Source organism: Salvia splendens, chromosome 6, assembly GCF_004379255.2.
Source record: "Salvia splendens isolate huo1 chromosome 6, SspV2, whole genome shotgun sequence".
Lineage (NCBI taxonomy): Eukaryota > Viridiplantae > Streptophyta > Magnoliopsida > Lamiales > Lamiaceae > Salvia > Salvia splendens.
This window is the reverse complement of record NC_056037.1, coordinates 15,708,353-15,734,474: the sequence shown is the minus strand read 5'-3', so window position 1 is coordinate 15,734,474 and position 26,122 is coordinate 15,708,353. Positions and strand designations below refer to the sequence as shown.

Below are 26,122 nucleotides of genomic sequence, written 5' to 3'. Positions count from 1 at the left end.
ATTAATTTGAATTTAATTTTTCATGTCTTATTAAGAATTAAATAATTTATTTTAGACATATCTTATAGTAGACATGAATAAGAATTATATTCTAGAACAATAATTTCCTAAAGGAAGATACCAATTAATAAAAGATTTAATTATCCAGCAAATTAAATACCAACAGAATTTAATCAAGTCTTTCTCTGCCCTAAGGCTAAGGATAATTAAAGAAAAACCACAACCCAAATATCTAAGCTATAATTACGAACTCAACGTTTGTATATGGTCTCCACCAATTGGTCTGCAATTTATGAAGCCTTTTTCTAATATTATCGCCACCTGCACTGTGGGGACAATAATCCTAAGAAATAGCAAGTTCATATGGCGGACTTCTCAAATATAAATGGTATGAACTAGAATGTGGTTTCCAATATTATCGCCACATGCTCTGTGGGGACAATAATCCTAAGAAACTACGAGATTCAGAAGTTCACACAGGATTTATGAGATAGCTTGATCTTGCTAGCAGCACATAAGCATTGTTATGGGAGTGTGCTGTAGAAATGAGATTCTGTAATGCTAAATTCGGTGGTCTTGCTTAGGCAACATTAGGCGGCCATGCCACTCTGTGGTCTCTGGACTATTCGTCGGTGTTGTGACCAGTAATATTGTAAGATTTTAATGCGTATTGACTTCCTCTGGAGGGTACAAAATTTTAATTTTACAGTTGTAAGATTTTGAAAAGTTTTATGGTTAATCTAATCAAATCTCTTACATAAGTTTATGACAAATAGTAAAATACTCCGTTTTGCAGTGCAATTCAAATCGTCACAATGTCGTTCAATTCTCTTTCTGCTATACTCAAAGAAAACAAACTCGAGGGCCAAAATTACATAGAATGGAAACAAAATTTGGACATCGTTCTTACGGCTGAAGAGTACAACTTTGTACTCACAACCCCGCGACCTCCAGTGCCAGCGGCTACCACTGCGGCAGGAGTCAGAGATGCACACAGACGGTGGCATAAGGCGAATGAGATGGCTAAGTGCTACATGTTGGCATCTATGTCATCAGTACTCAAGCATCAGCATTCTGCCATGGAAACTGCCACTGAAATTATGCAGAATCTCAAGAATCTTTTTGGTACTCAGAATCGAACGGCTAAGTCTCAAGCCTTTCGGAGTATCATGTCGAAGACAATGAAGGAAGGCTCGTCTGTGAGGGACCATGTCCTCGAGATGATGGGCTACCTCAACCAGATTGAGGTGTTGGGAGGGACGATCGATCCCGAGTCCCAGGTAACAATCATCCTTCAAAATCTTCCCTCTAGCTTCCAGCAGTTCAAGCTCAACTTCGAGATGAACAAAAGAAATTACACCTTGGCAGAACTGTTGACTGAACTTCAGTCAGCAGAGGACCTTATGGTTCAGGCTAAGGCTGCCATGATAACTTCGGCACCTCGTTCCTCTGGCTTCAAGCCTAGCAAAGGAAAAAGGAAGGCACCGAACTCAGAATCGGGCAAAGTGGCTAAGGGAAAGAAGAAGAAAATGGCAAATAAGAAGCCCTCGGGGAAGTGTTTCAAGTGCGGAGAAAAGGGGCATTGGAAGCCAGACTGTCCTAAAAGGGGCAAGGCTACAGGTATGCACCAAGCTTTAGTAGTTGAGTCATGATTGACTTTGACATCTACTTGCACTTGGGTTATTGACACAGGAGCCACTGATCATATTTGTTTTGATCCTGACTTAATGCAGGTGACAAGACGGCTACATGATCGTGAGATCGAAGTCCAGCTGGGCGACGCTACCAAAGTGGCGGCCGTTGCAGTGGGAGACATTTATTTGCTTTTTAGTAGTGATAGATTTTTTATTTTGAAGAATGTTTTGTTGATACCTTCTTTTAGAAGAAATTTAATTTCATTTTCTAAATTGGTTTTTGATGGATATTCGATTTCTTTTAATGACAACTGCGTTATTAAGAAAGATGGTTCTTATATCTGTCATGGTATCATGGAAAACAATCTGTACACAATCACTTCTACACAATTTAATAATCGCAAATCAGAACTCAATACAACATCGAAAATTTCAAAGAAACGAAAGGAACCTTCAAGTTCAATGAACGAAACGTACTTATGACACCTTAGACTTGGTCATGCAAATGAAAGGAGGATCCATTCTCTTGTTCAATAAGATCTTATTAAAGGTCTAGAGGAGGAACCTTTTCATAAGTGTGAGTCATGCGTACAAGGCAAGATGACCAAGAGGCCTTTTAAGGCTAAGGGCAATAGGGCCAAGGAAGTACTTGAGCTCGTTCATTCCGATGTATGTGGACCAATGTCTACGGAGGAAAGAGGTGGTTTTCGATACTTCATCACATTTATTGATGACTTCTCGAAAATTGGATATGTCTATTTGATGCGTCACAAGTCAGAGTCTTTTGACAAGTTTAAAGACTTTAAGACTCTCGTGGAGAATTATCATGGAAAGAATATCAAAAGCCTACGATCTGATCGTGGAGGCGAATACCTCAGTGCCGAATTTTTGGACTACTTATCGGAGTCGGGTATTGAATCCCAACTGACTGCGCCGGGCACGCCCCAGCAGAACGGCGTGGCTGAAAGAATGAACAGGACCTTGTTAAATATGGTTAGATCGACGATGAGTTATGCACGTCTGCCTATTTCATTTTGGGAACATGCCTTGCTTTCTGCAAGCCATATTTTAGACACCATCAAAATCCGTACCTACTACTCCTTATGAGTTGTGGACTGGGCGCAAGCCCAATCTAGCACATCTCAAGATTTGGGGTTGCCCGACTCATGTATTGGAAAATGATCCAACTAAGCTAGGATCAAGGACGGAGGTATGTTTGTTTATAGGATACCCCAAAGGGACGAAATGTTATGAATTCTTTAGTCTCTGAGACAAGAAAGTCATTGTGAGTACTCACGCGACATTCTTAGAGGAAGACTATGTAATGAATCATAAACCCAGCAGTGAAGTGACTCTTGATGAGCTAACTTCTGTCACAAGTTCCATTAACCAAGAACAAGTACCAAGTGTACAAACAATTCCCGAAACTTCAAATATTGTAGTGCCGCGCCGCAGTGGGAGGGTCTCGCATGAGCCCAACAGATACATTGGTTTGGGAGAATCTATGGATCACTCCTCGGACAGCAATGTATTAGATCCCTGGAACTTTGCGGAGGCACAGGCAGATGTCGATCATTGCGAATGGGTGAAAGCAATGGATTCGGAACTACAATCTATGATAGACAAAGACGTCTACGATTTGTCCGTCCTACCCGAAGGTTATACTGCCATTGGGAGCAAGTGGATATATAAGCGTAAACGTGGACCAGATGGACGAGTTAAAGTCTTTAAGGCAAGACTAGTGGCCAAGGGGTATACCCAAAAGGAAGGCGTCGATTATGACGAGACCTTCTCCCCAGTGGCCATGCTCAAATCGATCCGGATACTATTGTCTATTGCAGCTTATATGGATTGGGATGTATGGCAGATGGACGTTAAGACTGCGTTTCTAAATGGCGGTCTTGAGGAGACCATCTACATGGAACAACCAGAAGGATATGCCATAAAGGGCAAAGAACACATGGTTTAGAAGCTTAAGAAGGCCATTTATGGCCTCAAGCAAGCATCTAGATCGTGGAACCAATGTTTCGATCAAACTGTTCGCAAGTTTGGATTCGAAAAGTGCCCAAGTGAAAGCTGCGTGTATAAGAAGTTGATAAGGGGAATGTGGTGTTCTTAGTTTTATATGTAGATGACATTCTTCTAATTGGAAACAATAAAAAGATGTTGTCATCAGTACGAACATGGTTGTCGAACCAGTTCGAGATGAAGGATATGGGAGACGCGGGACACATCCTTGGGATCAAGGTTCTTCGGAATCGAGAAAAGAAGATGTTGTGCTTATCTCAAGAACCTTACATCAACACGGTACTTAGTCGTTTTAGCATGCAGGACGCCAAGAAAGGTTTCTTACCTTTTAGACACGGCATCCATTTATCTCAAGAGATGTGCCCTAAAATGCCGTCTGAGATACAAACAATGAGAAGGATTCCATACGCTTCGGCAGTTGGAAGTCTCATGTATGCTATGCTTTGTACTAGACCTGATATTTGCTTTGCTGTAGGCATGGTGGCAAGATATCGGTCGAATCCGGGCCAAGGAGATTGGACTGTCGTAAAGAACATACTCAAGTACCTTAAACGGACTAAGGACTATGCTCTAGTTTACAATGCAGTCGAGCTCTGTCCTTTGGGATATACTGACTCAGACTTTCAAGCTGATCAGGACTCGAGAAAATCTACTTCAGGATATGTGTTCACCTTAGGAGGTGGAGCCGTAATTTGGAAGAGTGTGAAGCAGAAATGCATCGCGGACTCGACCATGGAAGCTGAGTATGTGGCCGCTTCGGAGGCACAAAAGAGGTTGTATGGTTCAAGAACTTCCTTATGGATTTAGGTGTGGTTTCGAATCTGCCAAAGAGCATCACCATTTATTGTGACAATTCTGGTGCTGTGGCAAACTCGAAAGAACCAAGAGCTCACAAAGCGAGCAAACACATAGAGCGTAAGTATCATATCATCAGGGATATAGTGCAGTGAGGAGACATACAAGTGGTCAAGATTGCGTCAGAGAACAACCTGGCAGATCCTTTTACAAAGGCTTTGGCGGTGAAACCGTTCGAATGCCACGTTGAAGGGATGGGAGTTCGACTCATTCAAGACCTCAACTCGCTTTCAGTATAAGTGGGAGAAATTTAGACGTGTGCACTATTTTTTTGTATACTCGAAAGCTGTTTTGAGTATAAGTGGGAGATTGTTAGGGTTTTGTATACTAGAAATCACCTTTCGAGTGATTGGATACTGTAAAACTCTACTTGTTATTTCCCAATGAATAAAACAGATTATTTTTGTCATAATGTTGTTATGTTTTACATTTAATGGTTGTTTGTTGCATATTTAAATGTATAAGAACGTAACAAACTCTAAGTCTTTGTTCTAGTGGACCGGTTGTGGGCGTCGTCCACTTTAAGGTAACACGGTCAGTTCTGAACAAAGAAAAAGAAGAATTTCACAACCCAGATAGGCCTAGACTACCTATCGTGAAAGGTTGCAATGTCAGCCCGATTATTTCTAAGCCTTATTGAAATAAGATAATGTTGGTGTGGTATAGCACTGAATGGATCTAACAGCAAGACGAGTCTTTATGCTATCTACTGAAAGACGAGGTCTTGATAATAATTTCTTAATCAATGTACGTTAGCATTGAGCATACGATATTGAGTATCTACTACTTTGACTTACCAAAGGTGCGGGGGTTTTTCGTAACCCAACGATCCAGGTATATTGGGTAGTGGTGATCATTATCTAGCGGTGCTAGGATTGCTATTACGTTGAATCGTGCGCAAGGAGAGTCTCGTTTGATAACATCCACAAGAGGAGCTCGAAACAAGGTTTTATTGTTCGGAACCTAGCTAGTTGGAGTTTGATTACTCTATGAATAATAAATAAGAGTTTCTTGCTAAGTCCACTCTTGGAGATTAAATATGTTGATTAATTAAGTCCATAGCAGACATTAATTAATTAATGGATGTTTCTATCTTAAGCACGGGAAATGAATTGAACGCAAATAAAGGAAACCCGGAATACTTGTAATTTCGGATTTGGAAAGGCAGTGCAATATTACTTCTGTAGTGGCTGCTTGTAATATTTCAATATAAGATTATATTAAATTGTGGGTTCAATTTAATTAGTAAAAAGCTAATTGGGTGAGGCCTGATCCAATTCTTCCTTAGATCCTTGACTGGGCCCAATTTGTGACTTAATATAAATAGGAGAATAAAGGAGACAGAAAGAACTGACTTTTATTTTTTTACACAAAAAAATTTCGCCCCTCTCTAGAGAGAGAGAGTTCGAAATTTGTGCCTCCTCTGTGAGCAGTTTCTGTCTTCCATTATTCGAGTCCTAGTACATTGGTGAGATTCGCCCACACAAATATCAGCGTATAGTTCGGGACACCAGTCAGAAGATCCGAGGTCTTGTATTGAAGATCTTCACGTGGAGACGGAGCAAGCCATCATCGATTCTTGATTGAATCAACGAGGTAAATTGGCTAATTCCGTAGTAAGCATGTTTTAGGGATTTTATATGCTAAAGTATGTTTTAATTCAAGTTATGAGCATGATACATGTGTTAATTGCGCGAATAGAATTTGTCTGAATAATCTGCTAAATAGATCAAATTCATGTGATCGGATAATGTTGCACGCATCCGCTGCCAACCCCTACATCCACCCGATCGGTTATATTTTTATACTACTTGATCGACTACACGCAATAAAAAAAATCTCTGCTCCTTTCCAAGTATCTATCCGAAGTCTTAGTCATGTAAAACAATTTTTCATCTATGTGCACTACATTGTGCATTGTGTGATATTTTAGCATACCCACTGACTATGAGTGGTTGAATATGGCTGAGACCCCATCTCATTCTTGATAATTTGTTTGAGGCAGTAAGTAATGACTTTATAGCATTTGTGTGTGGCCTGAGATGCTGTTGTTTCACAAACCTACCAACTGTGCTCTTGCTTACATCAAGTTTTGAAGCAAGCTTACGGATATTAGATCTCTCAAGGACTGGAAGATCTCTTACCTTGGCCCTATCAAGCTGGAATTTGTCTTTGTGCTCGTAGCCTTTAACCCTGTCTCTTATGTTGACATGTACTTCACTCTGAATCTGAAGTTTTGCTTCTGCCCATATTCTCTGGACTGTCTTCCGGCATACTCCAAACTCTTTTGCTGCCTTTTCAATATATCCATATTGTACTTCTCCTGCTTGGCTCGATTGTAGCAGACTTTGAGCTATCAGATTTTTGGTGATGCTTGCTTTTATGCATGAGTCTCTTCCAATAGGCTCCTCCATAGCCCAGTGATGAAATTTTTCTGAGGGCACTAGTTCTAAAAATCTCATTTTGTAGTTGTAGCTATTCCTTTTATAGATAGGTGTAGCTTGAATTTCCCTCCATTGTTGTGTGTATGAAATGGTGTTCCCTCCATTAGTTTGAATTAATTTCCCTCCTAAGTGTAGTAGGTTGGTGGGGAATTCCCTCTCAAAATGTATGGATTAGGGTGGCAGCACCTATATTTGGAAATGCAGAGGCCGATTTTTATCTATGTACTCATACATTGAGCCATTTTTTTTTCAGAATTGTGAGCAAATGTATTTAATCAATTTTCAGTCATTTTTTTCAACTACAGAAAAATGGTTAAGTTAAGATGTTAATCACACAAATAAAATGGATGTAAAAACTTTAAGCATACCCTTTACACCTCATTTAATAGACATGAATAAAAGAATAAAATCAATTTGGGATCCAAACTCCACTACAAACCTTCATTTAATATAAAAGTCAAACCACTTCTTAAAACCCGTGCCCGGTCAAACCGGGACAAATTTTGGGGGACGGAGGTAGTAATACGAACAAAATAAACACACGTTGAATGGGGGAAGCTTAGAATGCCTCAGAACTGGAGAAAATTTGTAAGTAGGCGGCGAGGAGGAACTCATCAATAGTACTGTTACTACCTGACAAATGACATCTATCGAAAAATGGCCGGTGTTCGTGAATCGGATCTATATGCACCATAGGAGGGGTCATTTGCACCTCATATTTTCCAACCTATATACATACTCCTTCCGTTTCTCAATATGTGTCTCATTTTAATATGACACGAATTTTAAGAAATGTAAAGGAAAGTGAATGAAAAATTAGTGGTAAGTGGGTTATACATTTATATACTCCTCTGATACTTGTAATACTATATCACCTAATTTTTGAGAACCAGTTTTTAGTGGGATACAACTCCAGCTACGGATGCAACAATAATGCAATTTTTTTATAATTTAGTTTGCTCTGCATGTATATATGTTACTGAAAAAACCTCACATGTTTCCTACCAATAACTAAATGTAGATTAAATAATTCCACGAGTTAGTATAAAAATAGTCTAGTCTTCGATAACTAAACAAACTTGGAAAGGGAAGTTTCAATAAAGTAGTATTAGAAAATAATCTCTTAAAACAACTCATTAAATTTAAACTAAAATAGAAAGCAGGTTTGGATTTATATTGAAAAAATAGGTGAATCCGTAATAAAGATAACTTAAACCGAAATAAAACTTATGTAGATGGGGATGTATTCAAGTTCAACATGTAAATATTGTCCAAACATTTAACCGAATCTCAGTCCCACAATTTTATCATCTAACGTTTAGATTAGTGTTACGTGTAATTTAATAATGTACACCGACTAATAATGTAGCATTATAGCCTAATAATGTAGATTTTTCGTCAATTAATGTAGCTCGGCTATTTTGATCACAACCATCCAATTCAAGGATCCAAGGGTTGTGATCTGTTTGAAGCTTAACACTAAAGAGTTGTAAGGACCCTAGATGTCCGTTAGTAATTTTATTTTGTTAAGTACTTAATACAAATTGATCAATGTAATTAAAATAGAGATTCATGTATCAGTTCCTATTTATCGAAGTGGAGTTTGGAATTGTTAGGATTCGCACACACAAGGCTTTCACACACTCAATAAGATCACACACACACTCACTGTTGTATGAGATCACACAACGCAGAAAACACACACACTCACACTTTGAGTATTGAAGATGATAATCTTGGAGAGAAAACTGGAAAACTCTTTATTGATTAAACTCTACTCTAAACTACATACACGGTGAGCTATTTAAAGCTCTATAATCAAGTAGCAACTGCTACTAACTAACTACAAGAAGAATCAAGAAAGCAAGAAGAATAACCGCTACATCTCAGCTAACTAACTGCTGCTCCAACGGCTAGTTCGGCTAGGTTGCTTCTTCCTTCTCGGTTTAAGACCGAACTCCTTCCTCGGCTCAAGACCGAACTCCTTCTCGGCTTACAACCGAACTCTTCCTTCTCGGCTCATTCCAGCTCAACGCCGAGCTTCCTTACCGAGCTTCCTTACCGCTGAGCTTACCGACTTCTGCCTTCTTCTTCTTCTCGGCTAGTTCCAGGCTAGTTCCAGCTCGGTAAGCCGAGCTTACCGAACTCCTTTCTAGCCGAGCTTCTTCCAACTGAAATGAGCACTCCATTATTACAATTCTCCACCTGAGGGCTCATCTCAGTTCTTGCACAAACATTGATCAATTTCTTGCAATGATCAAACTTGTCTCTACCTTGAGACTTTGTTAGCATGTCAGCCGGATTGTGCAAGGTGTTAATCTTAATCACCTTCACTCTCCCCTTTTCAATCGCATTCAGCTTGGATTTGTCCACCAAAATCCATGTTTTGTTCTTGAGTAAAGACTCTATTTCCTCATTCATGGCTTCAATCCATCTTTCTCTATCTTTACTCTGCATAGCTTCTTTATATGTGAGTGGATCTGCACCATCAATACCTTCAGCTGCACACAGAGCATAATACACAACATCAGAGAACTTTGTTGGTGGCCTTGTTTCTCTTCTAACTCTGTCCCTTGCAAGCTGATAGTCTCTGATAGAGTCTGATATAGACTCACCAGCCTGGTTGCCCTGAGTTGGAGCCTCTTCTTTATCTGAATCAGACTCACTCCCTGAGTCAATAACTCCACCTGCTCCTAGGCCAACCCCCACAGGCTCCACCTTGAAGAAATCACCCTCATCTTCACTGGAGTCCAGCTTATCTTTCAGGTATGGCATCTGATCCTCCAAGAACACCACATCCCTACTCACCAAGACCTTCTGCTTACCGGGCTCAATACACCAGAGCCTATACCCCTTAACACCCCTCTGATACCCCAGCAAGATACATTTCAGAGCCCTAGCTTCAAGCTTACTTTGCCTAGCATGAGCATAGGCCACACACCCAAACACCTTGTATTTTGAGTAGTCACTATGAGCTCCATACCACATGTAATCAGGAGTTTCAGATTTCAGGGCAGTAGATGGGCATTTATTGATGAGATAGGCTGCTGTATACACAGCCTCACCCCAGAATCTGCTGCTCAAACCAGACCCAAGAAGTAGGCACCTCACCCTCTCTAGGATTGTCCTATTCATCCTCTCCACAACACCATTTTGCTGAGGATTACCAGGAACAGTCCGGTGCCTCTTCATACCCTTCTCTTTACAAAACAGATCAAACTCAGCAGACAAGAACTCTAGGCCATTGTCTGTCCTTAAGCATTTAACACTTCTACCCTTATCTAGCTCAACCTCCTTACACCATATCTTGAACTTTGTGAGTGTTTCAGATTTTTCTTTAAGAATATATACCCACAACTTTCTTGTATAGTCATCAATGATAGCTAGATAATACTTTCCTCCACCAATTGAACACACCGGTGAAGGCCCCCAAAGATCACTATGTATGTAGTCTAAAGGGGCTGTAGAAGAGTGAATACCTGTAGGATAGGGTGCCTTCTTAGCCTTTCCAAGTATACATTGCTCACAGGGGTCCATTTTGTTGAAATCTCCAGAGATCATACCCTTCTTGATGAGTTCTTTCAAGCTTCCTTCGGCTGGGTGGCCCAATCTCTTGTGCCATAGCATTATGGAATCATCTGACACTGCATTGCTTTCTCCATCAACAGCCTTAGCCTTCAGATAATAGAGAATATGCTCTCTGTCAGCCTCCATCATCACTGCATCTCCAGATTTCACAAACAATTTTCCTTGACTCATCAATATGGTGAACCCTTTCTGCTCCAGCATTCCCAATGAAATGAGGTTCCTCTTTACTTCTGGAATATACCTCACCCCAGTTAGGATCTTTATAGAGCCATCTTGTAGGCTTAGCTTTACCTTCCCTATTCCTTTGATCTGACAAATGTGGTTATTACCAAGAACAACCGTACCCGATGCTTCTTGAAGATCATGAAACCAGCTTCTATTGGGGCACATATGGAAGCTGCACCCCGAGTCCATTATCCACCTATGACTGACCCCACTATCACTGATATTCATGAGTTGAGCCGGGGGATCAGCACTCTCCACACAATCAGATTGATTGTGTCCCTCAGAGGCCATCTTTCTCTTCCATGCATGACAATCTTTCTTCAAATGTCCAGGTTTCTTGCACCAATAGCAAGCTCTGGTTTCCTTCTGAGCATCAGAACTTGAGGGTTTAGGGCCCTCAAACTTCTTCTTGAAGTTCTGCTTCTTGAACTTCTTCACGTTCAAGGCCTCTGCAGCTTGAACATTGGAGCTTGCAGAGCCTCTGTTGGCTGTCTTCTGGAGTTCTTTGGCCATCAAGGCTGAATAGACTTCTGCATAGGTGATAGGTTTATCTCTTCCATAGATAATTGCATCACTTAGCTGGTCATACGAGCTAGGCAAGGCATTCAATGTGAGAATGGCCTTATCCTCATCTGAGATCTTGACATCAACAGATCCCAGGTCATCAATGATCTTGTTGAACTCCTCTAGCTGCTCAATGATGGACCTATCTCCAGAAAAACTATAGGCATACAGCCTCTTCTTGAGATACAGCCGGTTAGCCAAGGATTTGGCCAAGTAAACTTCATCTAACTTGTCCAAGATCTCCACCGCAGTCTTGGCTTCTTGAACTTCCCTCAAGACCTTATCTCCAAGGCACAGAATCACTGCAGAATGTGCCTTGAGCTGCATTTCCTCCATCTTTGCCTGAGCTTTTTCATCAAGCACTGGAGCCTTTCCTTTCTCCTCTGGTTTTGCAAGAACTGCCGCCAAGCCTTGTTGAATTAAAACCGCCTTCATCTTCATCTTCCACAGGCCATAATCATTCTTGCCTGTGAACTTTTCTGCATCAAGCCTTGCTGCCATCTCTGAAACCGTTTGATCCTCTGCAAATCAGTTTCAATATCCCTTTCCCACAGACGGCGCCACTTGTTAGGATTCGCACACACAAGGCTTTCACACACTCAATAAGATCACACACACACTCACTGTTGTATGAGATCACACAACGCAGAAAACACACACACTCACACTTTGAGTATTGAAGATGATAATCTTGGAGAGAAAACTGGAAAACTCTTTATTGATTAAACTCTACTCTAAACTACATACACGGTGAGCTATTTAAAGCTCTATAATCAAGTAGCAACTGCTACTAACTAACTACAAGAAGAATCAAGAAAGCAAGAAGAATAACTGCTACATCTCAGCTAACTAACTGCTGCTCCAACGGCTAGTTCGGCTAGGTTGCTTCTTCCTTCTCGGTTTAAGACCGAACTCCTTCCTCGGCTCAAGACCGAACTCCTTCTCGGCTTACAACCGAACTCTTCCTTCTCGGCTCATTCCAGCTCAACGCCGAGCTTCCTTACCGAGCTTCCTTACCGAGCTTCCTTACCGCTGAGCTTACCGACTTCTGCCTTCTTCTTCTTCTCGGCTAGTTCCAGGCTAGTTCCAGCTCGGTAAGCCGAGCTTACCGAACTCCTTTCTAGCCGAGCTTCTTCCAACTGAAATGAGCACTCCATTATTACAGGAATAAATTAGCGAAGTCCACCATGTCCATCCACTTTTGGCTCAGTGGCGTTTAAAGTTATCGGTGCTTTCTTATCTTTTATTCTTAATTTGCATCTAAGTTATTCTTGTAGTGATCTTATACCAAAAAAACGCTTTCAATCACCATAACTAGTCTCTATCCTCCCCCATGGATGAATGCATGCAAGAAAATCTGCTCAATCCAACGCCACAATCAGTTCACGTTGAGTTGAAGGAAAAACTCTATCAAGAATCAAAGAAAATATGGCGAGTGGCATTGCCTAGCATCATCTCAAGAGTTACTTCATTTGGCACCATTGTTGTCACTCAATCTTTCATCGGAGACATCAACTCTACCCATCTTGCCGCTTATGCTCTTTTCCAAACCCTCATTGTCCGATTCGTCAACGGAATAGTGGTAATCAAAATTCTAATCAATACTGTTCGGTTTGTTAGATAAAATAATCATGAGATGTAATATAGGATTGAGTTGTGAGATTCAATCTCATGAACCAAACACAATATATATTTTAATCTTGTAAACCAAACAGTCCATTAGTATATAGGTTTTGATTGATAGTACAAGTTTTTTCATACTAAGACATTGTGTCGAATTTGATTGCACTATGTTTCTGCACCTTTTGGACTAATTGGGGTTGGACAACACTTATATACTTCTGGTTTGATTGAAGATCTAATTAATACAATAGTGGAGTTTATAGGTTTTGATCGATAGTAGTACAAGTTTTTTCATACTAGACATTGTGTTGAATTTGATCTATGCACTTTTTTGGACTAATTGGAGTTGGTCAACACTTATATATATTTCTGTCTGATCAAAGATTGAGATGTCGAGCGCAACTGAAACCCTGTGCGGGCAAGCCTATGGCGCGAAGCAGCATCACATGATGGGGATCTTCCTGCAACGTTCGTGGCTGGTGGATTTGGTCAGCCTAACCCTGCTCTGTTGAAAAAGTAATTTGCAGTTATGAATCTTGATGAAGAGTCATATACCTTCATGAAGAGTCATATACATTCATGAAGAGTCATATATGTATCTATAAATATCATTATTATCTCTACCATTTTAAATAAATTAATAAAAGATCATATTCACTATTTAGTGAAATATATCCATATCATATTTACTCTCCAAATATAAAAGTGCCGTAGCACTATTATTGATTCCCATATCCAACAAAGTAGTATCAAGAGCCTTATTATTAAACATGGCATCAAGCAATTCCATGTTTTCTTATACCCCAAATCAAGTTCCGATATTCGAAGGAGAGCACTTCAACTACTGGAGTAATCAAATGGAGACTATATTTTTATCTCAAGATCTATGGGATGTTGTGGAAGATGGATTTTCAGAACCACCACAACAACAAACTGATACAGAAGCATGGAGTCAAAATCAACAAAATGACTTTAAGAAAAATGTGAAGAAAGATGCAAGTGCATTGAGATTCATTCAACAAGGGCTAAGCAAATCTATATATCCAAGAATCCATGGTGTCAAACGATCCAAAGAGGCCTGGTATATATTGAAGGAAGGATTTCACGGCAATGACAAAGTAACTTCTATCAAACTACAATCTCTTTGGAGAGAGTTTGATAATTTATCAAAAAAAGATGGCGAAACCATGCAAATCTATCTTAATCGAGTTGCAGAGATCGTGAATCAAATTAAAAGTCTTGGAGAAATAATTGAAGGAAAGAAAATTGTTCAGAAAGTCCTTCGAAGTCTTCCACCAAAATATGATTACATTGTTGCCGCTATCAAAGAGTCTAAGGATTTATCAACATATACTCTACATGATCTCACATGCTCTCTTCAAGTGCATGAAGAAAGAATTGGAAGGTTTTCAAATCATCCTCTAGAGCAAGCATTTGGGTCGATGAATTTCTCGAACCAAAAACAACGACAAAGCAGAGGAAATTCTTTCAAAGGACACATATCAAAGCATATATCTCAAAATAAGGGTGGATCATTCCAAGGAAGAGGAGGAGATCAATCTAGGTATTCTAGTCTTTATTGCAAAATTTGCAAAAAGACTAATCATAACACAAATGAGTGTTATTTTAAGTGCAAAAAATGCAGAAATCCAAATCATTCTAACAGAGATTGCTACCATCAAAAGAAAGAAGGGAAGACAAATGAAGTACATTTTTCAAAAGATGAAGGTGAACAACTCTTCTCTTGTATGATTTCCCAACATCAATCACAAGAGAAATGGTACATGGACCGCGGATGTAGCAGTCACATGACAGGGAATAGAAAAATCTTTGTCGAACTCGATCAAGATTTCACCTCGGAAGTAAGGCTTGGTGATGGGAAAATCCATCGTTGCGAAGGAAAGGGAACCATTATTGTTCACACCAAAGGAGGTAACAAAAAATTTATAAGCAATGTGCTTTATGTTCCAAATTTAACAAGCAACCTTCTAAGTGTCGGACAACTTACACAAAGAGGTTATTCCGTCGTGTTTGAAGATGGAGAATGCAACATATTTGATAATAAAACCAGTTCCTCTATTATTACCGTGCCAATGAGTTCAAACAGGGTGTTTCCCTTAATCATGCCATTAGAAGAAAAGGTGGCTCTTGCTGGAGAAAGCGTTGATCAATCTCAAATATGGCATTTGAGATATGGACATCTCAATTGGAACGGATTGCAACTTCTAAAGAAAAATAATATGGTGATTGGCCTTCCCGAGATTGAATCAAAAACTCAAGTATGTGAAGGATGTATCTATGGGAAAATGCATCGATTCCCATTCCCGAAAACTTCATGGAGAGCTAAGCAACCCTTGGAACTCATTCATGCAGACATTTGGGGTCCTTCAAGAACACTTTCTCTCGGAGGAAAAAGGTACTTTATTTTATTTGTTGATGATTTCACAAGGATGATGTGGATCCATTTTCTAAATGAAAAATCCGAGGCATTCTCTGCATTCCTCAAGTTCAAAATCCTTGTAGAAAAGCAAGTCAATCATCAAATAAAGACACTCCTAACTGATCGTGGAGGTGAGTTTATATTCACACCATTCATGGATTATTGCAAGAATAATGGTATTCACAGGCAGCTCACTATTCGGAGGAGTCCCCAACAAAATGGAGTGGTCGAGCGAAAGAATCGCACAATCGTCGAAATGGCCAGAAGCATGATGATTGAAAAAAACTACCAAAGATTTTTTGGGCTGAAGCTATTCATACAGCTATCTACATTCTGAACTTATGTCCTACAAAAGCTGTTTTGAACCAAACACCATTTGAAGCTTGGCACAAGAAAAAGCCTGTTGTCGATCACTTGAAGATTTTTGGGAGCATTGCATACTCCCATATCTCTACTCCAAATAGAGATAAATTTGATGAGAAAAGTGAGAAACTGATTTTTGTCGGTTACAGTGAAGAGTCAAAAGGCTATCGTCTCTACCATCCAATCATTCAAAAGCTCGTGGTTGCAAGAGATGTTATCTTTGATGAAACAACATTATGGAACTGGGAAGGGAAATCAGCCGAGCATCTATCTCAAAATGATTTTTATGAATCATCAAATGTAGAAGATGAAACAGAGCATGGCGTTCCTCCACCTCAAAGTCCAAATCCTACTCTACAAATTCCTCCTGATCATATTGCAGATTCAAGTTCAGAATCTCTAATAAGAAAGACTCGTTCATTACGAGAAATATATGAGGTATCGGAATTTGCTCTTTATACTAGTGAGCCTGAAAATTTGAAGTTGCTAATTGCGAAGATATTTGGAGAAAAGCTATGGAGGAAGAAATTGCCATGATAGAAAAGAACAACACTTGGGAGCTGGTCGATAGACCAAGGCATAAAGATGTCATTGGATTGAAATGGATCTATAAAACAAAATATCAAGAAAATGGAGCATTCAAAAGCATAAAGCTAGACTAGTTGCGAAGGGGTACTCGCAACAACCGGGAATTGACTTCACAGAAACTTTTGCACCAGTTGTGAGAATGGAAACTATTCGTGTTGTACTTGCACTTGCAGCACAACTCAAGCTTCATGTATTTCAACTCGATGTTAAGTCGGCTTTTCTAAATGGAGAACTAGAGGAAGAGGTGTTTGTTGAACAACCTCAAGGTTTTTGTGTTGAAGGAGAAGAAACAAAGGTGTACAGGTTGAAGAAAGCTCTATATGGGCTTAAACAAGCCCCAAGAGCTTGGAATAGCAAAATTGATGGATACTTTCTCAAAGAACATTTTCATCAAAGTCCCAATGAGCCTTCTTTATATGTGAAGAAAGAAAATCATGATATCATGATTGTTTGCATCTATGTAGATGATCTTATCTATATGGGTACTAACATGCAGATGATAGCAGATTTCAAGAAAAGAATGATGAAGGAATTTGAAATGACGGATTTGGGAATCATGAAGTATTTTCTTGGAATCCAAGTGAAGCAATCTGGAGGAGAAATAGTCATATCACAAGAAAAGTACATTGAAGATCTCTTGAAGAAATTTCATATGGAGAACTGTAATCCAGTTTTCTCACCGATGGCAACGAATGATAAATTGAAGAAAGATGATGTGTCTGAAAAAGTTGATGCACAACTCTTCAGAAGTCTTGTTGGTTCGCTTATCTACCTCACCAACACGAGGCAGGATATTGTCCAAGTTGTGGGTATGCTCTCAAGATTTTTAAATGAACCAACTAAACTTCATTTTGCAGCAGCCAAAAGGATAATAAGATATTTGCAAGGAACAAAGAGGATGGGCATCATATATGTGAAAGAAATTGATTTGAAACTGATTGGCTATACAGACAATGACTGGGGAGGTTCTTTGGATGACCGAAAGAGCACTTCGGGCTACTTATTTTCTCTTGGAACTAATATAGTTTCATGGAGCTCAAAGAAGCAAAAGACAGTGGCATTATCATCTGCCGAAGCCGAGTACATAGCCGCTTCAGATGCTACTTGTGAAGGTATTTGGTTGAGACGGTTACTAGAAGATTTGCAGCAAGGTCAGAAAGAAGCTACAACAATCTACTGTGACAATATGTCAGCAATAGCAATGACGAAAAATCCTGTGTTCCATTCAAGATCAAAGCATATTGAGTTGCGTCATCATTTCATCCGAGATATGGTGAATAAAGAAGAAATCAGTTTGGAATTTGTTGGAACAAAAGAGCAGCTTGCAGATTTCCTCACTAAAGCAGTTCCAGTGGAGAAATTTGAGAAGTCTCGTGATATGCTCAAGATGGCAAATTAAGAGGAGGTGTTGAAAAAGTAATTTGCAGTTATGAATCTTGATGAAGAGTCATATACCTTCATGAAGAGTCATATACATTCATAAAGAGTCATATATGTATCTATAAATATCATTGTAATCTCTACCATTTTAAATAAATTAATAAAAGATCATATTCACTATTTAGTGAAATATATCCATATCATATTTACTCTCCAAATATAAAAGTGCCGTAGCACTATTATTGATTCCCATATCCAACATGCTCCTCCCCCTCTTCGTCTTCGCGACGCCTATATTCCTGGCATTGGGGGAGGACGAGGCCATTGCTGCTTCAGCGGGGTACATCTCCATGTGGTTCATCCCCTTCGTGTACAGCACCGTCTTCGCCCTCACCATGCAGATGTACCTGCAGGCGCAGCAGAAGAACACGGTGGTGGCGTGGCTCTCCGCGGCCCAGCTGGCCGTCCACGTCCCCTTGTCTTGGCTCTTGGTCACCGTCATGGACTTGGGGGTGGCCGGGGCAATGTGCGCGCTCTGTGTGTCGTCGTGGCTGGTCATTGTGGGGGAGTTCGTTTACATATTTGGAGGGTGGTGTCACCATCCTTGGACAGGATTCACCATGGTTGCTTTTCATGACATTATTCCTGCCGTCAAGCTCTCTGTTTCCTCTAGTGTAATGCTTTGGTATGCGAAACATGCTCTGTTCGGTTCGTTACACAAGATAATAGCAAGATATAATATGGAATTTACCAAGGATTAAATTAGTCATATGGATGAAAATGAAATGATTAATAATGAGATACTACAAGTCTAATTTTGGTATTATAGAGGCGGACCAAGATATATTGTCACGGGCCGAGCTTTTGAAAACAAACCAACCGAACAAGAGATAAATCAATCAACTACATTTTAACAATTTCTCAACTAGGGGTGTGATCAATTGCTAACTTTGCTAACTCATCAATGCAGTATATTAAAAATATCAACACGATGACAGTAATATGTCAACACATAATTTTGTTGACATCTCAATATATTGTGCTGACATTATGTGTTGATATTTTAATATTTTCATGTTGACATTTTTAATACACTGTGTTGATGAGTTAACAAAGTTAGCAATATGACGCACCCCTTCTCAACTATGTATTTTTTTATAAACTAAAAAAATTGGCATTGGCGTTATGATTTTGCACAGTTTGGAGTTATGGTACTATGCCATTCTGGTGTTGCTAGCAGGCTACATGAAAAACGCACAAGTTTCAATCTCTGCATTCTCTATATGGTAATAACTATGATAAAATCTCTCTTTTTCAATCATCACAAATTATAACTATAGTAACAAATTACAGCCTGAATGTGAGCGGGTTGGAGTTCATGATCAGCATGGGCATGATGGGTGCTGCTATGTAAGTATGCATATTCATGTTGGTCTTGCAAATAAATATTCCGTCTGATTATCGGTTGCTGGGAAGTGTGAGGGTGGCGAACGAGCTGGCGATGCAGCGGCCACGAGGCTCTCGATCAAGGTGGTGATGGCCACATCAGCGGTGATAGGGGCGGTTTTCTGGATCCTCTGTTTGATTTGTGGCAGCAAACTGGGCTACTTGTTTACCGGGGACGAGGATGTTGTCGTGGCGGTCGCCGACCTATCTCTTTTGCTTTCCTTCTCCCTCTTGCTCAATGCCATATATCCCGTCCTCTCAGGTTTCCGTTCCTCATTTTTCCAGTCTGTTGACGGATTTTTGTTTGTTAGGCCGATGCACACCCGAACTCCACAGTATTATTTTTGGGACACTTTCAAAATGGCCTCATTTTAATGGACTAGAGGTTGCACTTATATAGTATTGCTTGCACATTTTCTAATTTCCCGATGTGGGATGGTTTGAACCCCAGGAGTTGCGGTCCCAGGAGTTGCGGTTGGAGCAGGGCTGCAGAGCAAAGTCGCGATTATTAGCTCGTTTGTTTTTATGCCATTGGATTCCTGTTGGAGCTGTGCTTGGATATGTGGTTCAACTCCAAGCAAAGGTACATCCCAAAAATGATCAACTTAAAAATGTCACATTTGATAAACAAATTTCACTTTTCAACTTAAAAATATATGAGAATGGCACTTGCAGGGGATATGGATTGGGATGATGGAGTTGTGACTCAAACTCTTGCACTAAGTTACATGACTTGGAAAACAGAATGGGATGAACAGGTAAATTCAATAAATAATTACAAAATTATTCTCAATTTCATTATATCTCAATATTATTGTTGTGCAGGTTTTGATAGCTTCAGATGGCACCTCAAATCTGGAGAAGGAAATCAACACCTCAATGCTTGTATTTGATTTTCTCTTTCAAAACTACTAATATATCACATCTATTTAAGAGCATCCACTAGAAAGACGGCGTCCGTCCGTCCGTACCAGCGGTGCGGTGGAACGCTGCTCGCCACTAGCGCGGCGCTGCTCTTAGCTAAGAGCACGTCCGTGCCAGCGAGCAGCTGACGTGGCGGCTCCTGTTTGGCCAACGGCAAATCCGTTGGAATTTAATTTTTTGTTTTTAAAAAAAAATCAGATTTTAATTAAAAAAATCCGATTAAAAATAAAAATATATATTTTCCCACTTCCCAAAAAATTATATCCGTTTTCTCCACACTTTTAATTTATTTTTCAATTTTTTCCCCAAAAATACACATTTTCATCTATAAATACACCCACTTCCACACAAAAAATTTCACACCACACTACAATTTTCATCTAAATTCTCTCATTTCCATTCTTACAATTCTCAATCTTTCTTTCACTCTTAACAAAAAAATGTCCGGCTCCCACGGTTGGAATCACAAATGGTTCGGTTCACAACCATTTCCTAGTCCGGAAACGGAATTTTTGGCCCCTCCTCAAACCCAAAGTTCGCAAGCTCCGGGTGGCTACCGACCTTACCCGGTCGACGACCAAGATGCCCCCGATGGGCAATACGGGTGGGCACCCGAACCACCCGTACCTAGAGCGGGAAGGAGCGGCGGCACTCAAACTCCTACTCTTCCTACTCGTGGTGTCCGCACCCCGTACACTATGGGGAGGTGGAGCAATTATTCAAAGTTTTTTTGTCTATCTCCGAAGATTCGGAGATTGGCACGAACCAATCCGAGGACCATTTTTGGTGGCGCATCTGTCGTTGGTACAATGAAAATCGGCCAGCTAGAACAATCGAGCGCAACGAGAGTAGGGTGCACGCAATGCCATATACAGAGCAAACGAAGAAATCCAAAAGTTCCAGGGGTATTACCTCCAGGAAGAGCGGTCGGCGGGGAGCGGCCGAAGCGAGGTCGACATCATCAGTGCCGCGTTGGCGACCTACCAATCCCAATACTACAAACCGTTCAAGTACCTCAATGTTTGGCAGGAGGTGCATGGGCATCCGAAGTATAGGGGAGGCGTAGCATCCTCCTCTAGCTCCTCCGGCAAACGGTCGAGGTCGGTATCCCTATCCGACGCCGGCTCCGATGAGGTGTCCACCCAGTTCGCCGGAGCTAACTTGGGTAGCCCCGATGCCGGCCCGAGTAGTTCCCAACGCCGGCCGCAAGAAAGGAAGAAGTCGACGGACAACCGCCGTCGCACCGCGACTCCATCCGCCCCCGCTCCCGCTCCCTTTGTGCCACCTCAACCCCCCACCAACTAGACATGCCCACCGGTTCCGGTTCCGGCGGTTAACCGCCGAACCGGAACCGGCGGTTTCGAACCGGAACCGTGGCCTTTTTCCCGAACCGGAACCGTCGGAATTCGGGTCGCGGTCCGGTTCCGGTTCAAGATATTTCGAACCGGAACCGTCACCGAACCGGCGGTTCCGGACGGTTCGGAACCGGCGGTTAACCGGCTGAACCGCCGGTTCAAGGCGCGTTTAGCTGAAAAACCGGCCGGTTCCGGCGGTTTTTCGGTCGTGAAACGCCGGTTAACCAGCGGTTAACCGTGAAAACCGGTGGTTAACCGCCGGTTCAGGGGGTTCCGGTTGCGGCGCGAGAAACGAGGCGACATGACGCAGCTTTTGCAGACGGTTTCGTTGACCGAACCGGCGGTTTTGCCCGGAAACCGGCGGTTCCGGCGGTTTTCCGCCAAAAACCGCCGGTTTTGCCGATTTTTCAAATTTTTTTTTTTCAAATTTCAAATTCGAATTCTTCCATTTCCCCCCCCCCCCATTTTTATCTATAAATACCCCCCTCTATCTTCATTTACATTCACCCCACTCTTGTGTTAATAAGAGTTTCTCTCTTCAATCTCCCAATTCTCTCTCTTTGTCTCCAATTTCTCATTTGTGCTATTGTGCTTCCATTTAATTACGCAAGTGCTACTCTTATTACGCATTGTTATACACTTATACTTGTTCCCGTAGTTCTATAAGTTGTCTTCCTTTCTCAATTGCTAAAACAAAAAAAAATATTATTCCATATTTCTACATTTCTACATAGCAATATGTCTTCATCCCGAGAAGGTCGTGTTGATAAGGGAAAGGGAAAGGCCAAGAGGCCATCTCGGAGATCCGTTATTGATGAAATTTCTCAAATGAACATGGATGAGTGGCAGGTTAATATTTATTATCTACTAATTTAATTAATTTTGAATTACATTACATTATTGTTCATAATTTTATTTTGTATTTACAATACAAATATTATTTTGTAGGCTCGAGAAGAGCAAGATGTGGCACATGCTATTGCTCTTTCTCGCTCTCAATACCAAGGCGATGCTTATGTTGGTACCGGTAGTGGTGCTCCCGGTCGCGGTGCCTATTCCCAACAAAGTCCAACCCCTGTGAATGTTGATGAAGATGATGATGATGATGACGAGGAGGAGGAGGGGGAGGAGGTAGAAGAGGTTCAAGAAATGCCACCCCCACCACCACCAAGGAGTCGGCGTGGTCGTGGACAACCTCCTCAACCTCCTAGACCAGCTGAAAGGTCTTTAACCTCCAACATCATGGTGAAACATTTCAAGAAGGTACAAGATAGTAACGATCCTAACACTTATAATGTGTATTGCAACTATTGCGAAAACGTATACACATTCCGAAGGGGTGGAGGATACGGTACATTTACCCGTCACATGGAGAAAGCGCATCCGGTCGAGTTTGGTATCGCTCCAACCCAAACTCAACTCAACTTTCAACCTGGAGTCGGGACCGGGAGTGGGACGGGTTCATCCCAAACATCAGGTACGTGTAGCAATACTCTTTTGAAATATGATCACAAAAATGCTCTTAATGTGATGTCTAGATTTGCCGTTATGAAACATTTTCCATTCAATGCTTTTGATAACGATGATTTTGAGTCGAGTATGTGGCAAGTTTATAATGCCGCTGCAAGAAAATTGAGTCGAACTTCAATGACTCGGGCCGTTGTTCGACAATGCATGGAAAAGAAGGCGCAATTAGGTACATTTATTATTAACTTAGGGCATAAAGTTTCTATTTGTTCTGATGTGTGGACTGATTGTTTTTGTAAAAATTTGTATATGGGCATCACTGTGCATTTCGTTGATCACAGTTGGACTTTAAACAAACGTTTGATTGCATTTCGGGAATTTCCCGCACCACACACTGCACAAGCAATTGCTCAATTGATCATTCAAGTTTTGAATGAATTTCAATTGATCAATAAAATTTTTTCAATTGGTTTTGACAATGCTAGCGCTAACACTGCTAGCATAGATGAACTAATCAGTGCATGTTCTCCTGTTATTGATGGTAAATATTTTCATGTGCGATGTATTGCCCATATTTTGAATTTGTGTGTTCAAGATGCGATCGATTTGTGGCAAAAGTATGTTGATCCTATTAGAACTGCTGTGAAGTTGATTCATAACAAAGCTCCTATTGGTAGAGCTTGGAAGAGATATTGTCATGGTAAGCAATACAGGTACACCAACTTTCGTTTGGATGTTTCAACTCGTTGGAACTCGACATATGATATGTTGGAGTCGACTCTGAACCACATTGAGTATTTATGTGATTTTTTTAGAAGTTGTCCTCATGTTCCTTCTGATTTGATTTTGATACCCGCTTGTTGGGACCACAGCATGGATTTATTTCGATTATTCCGCGCTTTCAAAAATGCCACTGTTGAGTTATCCGGTGTTTATTATCCTACTTCTGTGCGCGTTTTGGAGCATTGCATGTATGTGGCAATTGGTTTTAAAACTTGTGTGAAAAATACTCAATTCATTGAGTTGAAGGCTATTTTGTTTTACATGGTTGAAAAATGGTTAAAATATTTTTCACGTATTCCAAATGTGTTTTTGATTGCAAAATGCTTGGATCCAAAGTGGAAGTTGCATGGTGTTTATAAAATTTTAGACATGTACTATGGTTGTTTGCACGCTTTGGATTTTTCTCAACTCCGCGAAATGGGCTTGACAAGAGGAGAATGCTTCGAACTAAGTATTCCGGATGTTGATGAAATCAAACTAAGGTTAGATAGTGCACTTCGTTCTCTCTACGCGGAATATGAAATGCGGTATAACACCGCTCACCAGGTACGTGCTCCTCCTAGTCCGTCTACATTTGATTTTGGTGGAGGGGATTTTACCAATATCATGATTGATCCCGACGTAGTATCACAATTGCAAGATCTATACGGTACTACAACCAATAGGACTAGAACGACTAGTGAATTAGATATATATTTGGAATCGCGCTCTATTTTTCAAGATGCAGGTCCTCCTACTCAACAAATTGACGTCCTAAATTGGTGGGGAACACATGACAAAGAGTTTCCGATACTCTCCATCATGGCTAAGGAGATATTCGCCGTTCCCGCTTCCACCGTCGCCGTTGAACAAGCTTTTAGTGTCGGCAGTTGTGTCCTAGACGACAAAAGGAGCAATCTCTCCGCCAAGAACATGGAAGCCACTATGTTACTTGATGATTGGGCAAAGGCGGACATGAGAGCACAAGAGCCAGATTTCGACTTCCGTGTAGAGAGTGATGGTGAAGAATTTTCTTCCGATGGCGATGACGAGGTCAGAAGCGAGGGCACTCAACATTAGCAATGAGTCGACGGGGGGCGGTGAACGGCGAGCACAGCCGACCAAAAAGGTAAGCAAGGTAAGAGAACTACGTGGGCTTTGATTCCTCAATAAAATTGTGGATACGTAGGCACCTCAACTTAAATTTGAAAAGTTTAACTTCGAAAGTTTAAGTTGAGCTCAAGCCCTTTTCAATTATTTTTTTTCCCCCCATTTCATGTTTTTTTATTTGTAATTGTAATGTATCGTTGTTGCGGCTAAGTTGTACTTGAAGATCATTAAAATATATTCCTCATTTGATAAGTATCTTATTGGTGAAAAAGTGGATATCTTTGGGGCAAATGGTACTGGAACACAAATTTATATATGATCTTGAAGTATCATCCAGATTCCATATATAAATTTGTGTTCCAGTACCATCTGCCTCAAAGATACCCATTTTTTTACCAATAAGATATTTATCAAATGAGGAATATATTTTAATGATCTTCAAGTACAATTCTTCTCGGAATCAACCATTTTTTCATGCAAAATGTTGCCCATTTTCTAAGCAAACACATATCAGCACGCCATATACACATTGCTGCATTTCTAATAGGGGCAATTTGATCTTCCAAAGCAATCAATGCATCTCGAACACACATAGTCAGAACATTATTCAAGCATCTATCATGGAAAAAATCAGAACAAACTATCTATTAGTGCTAATTTTTTCCATGCTTGAATAATATTCTGACTATGTGTGTTCGAGATGCATTGATTGCTTTGGAAGATCAAATTGCCCCTATTAGAAATGCAGCAATGTGTATATGGCGTGCTGATATGTGTTTGCTTAGAAAATGGGCAACATTTTGCAAGAAAAAATGGTTGATCCTAAGATAAGAGAACTACGTGGGCTTTGATTCCTCAATAAAATTGTGGATACGTAGGCAACTCAACTTAAATTTGAAAAGTTTAACTTTGAAAGTTTAAGTTGATCCCAAGCCCTTTTCAATTTTTCCTTTTTCCCCCCCATTTCATGTTTTTTTTTTATTTACCTTCCGAGTCCCACGAGGCGACGACACTTGTAAATTATATTATATTGTTGTATGTTGTTGTATTGTATACTTATGTATTGTAAATTGTAATGTATCGTTGTCCGTTACAACTCAAAATCAATAAAATTTATTTCATTTTCTCCTTATTCGTCTTATTTGTGCTTGAATTATGCATTGTCTTGTTCCGATTTATTGTATAAAGCCAAATTTCAAATTTAAAAAAATAATAATAATAATTGAACCGGCGAAACCGCCGGTTCAAAAACCGGAACCGCCAAAACCGCCGGAAAACCGGCGGTTCCGAACCGGAACCGGAACCGTGAAATAGCCTCACGGTTCG

At 40.5% G+C, this 26,122-nt stretch overlaps 1 pseudogene; it reads left to right on the top strand.

The window, feature by feature from the left end:
- Positions 1-12,671: 12,671 nt before the first annotated feature.
- LOC121808865 lies at positions 12,672-20,093 on the top strand (annotated as a pseudogene).
- Positions 20,094-26,122: the final 6,029 nt, after the last annotated feature.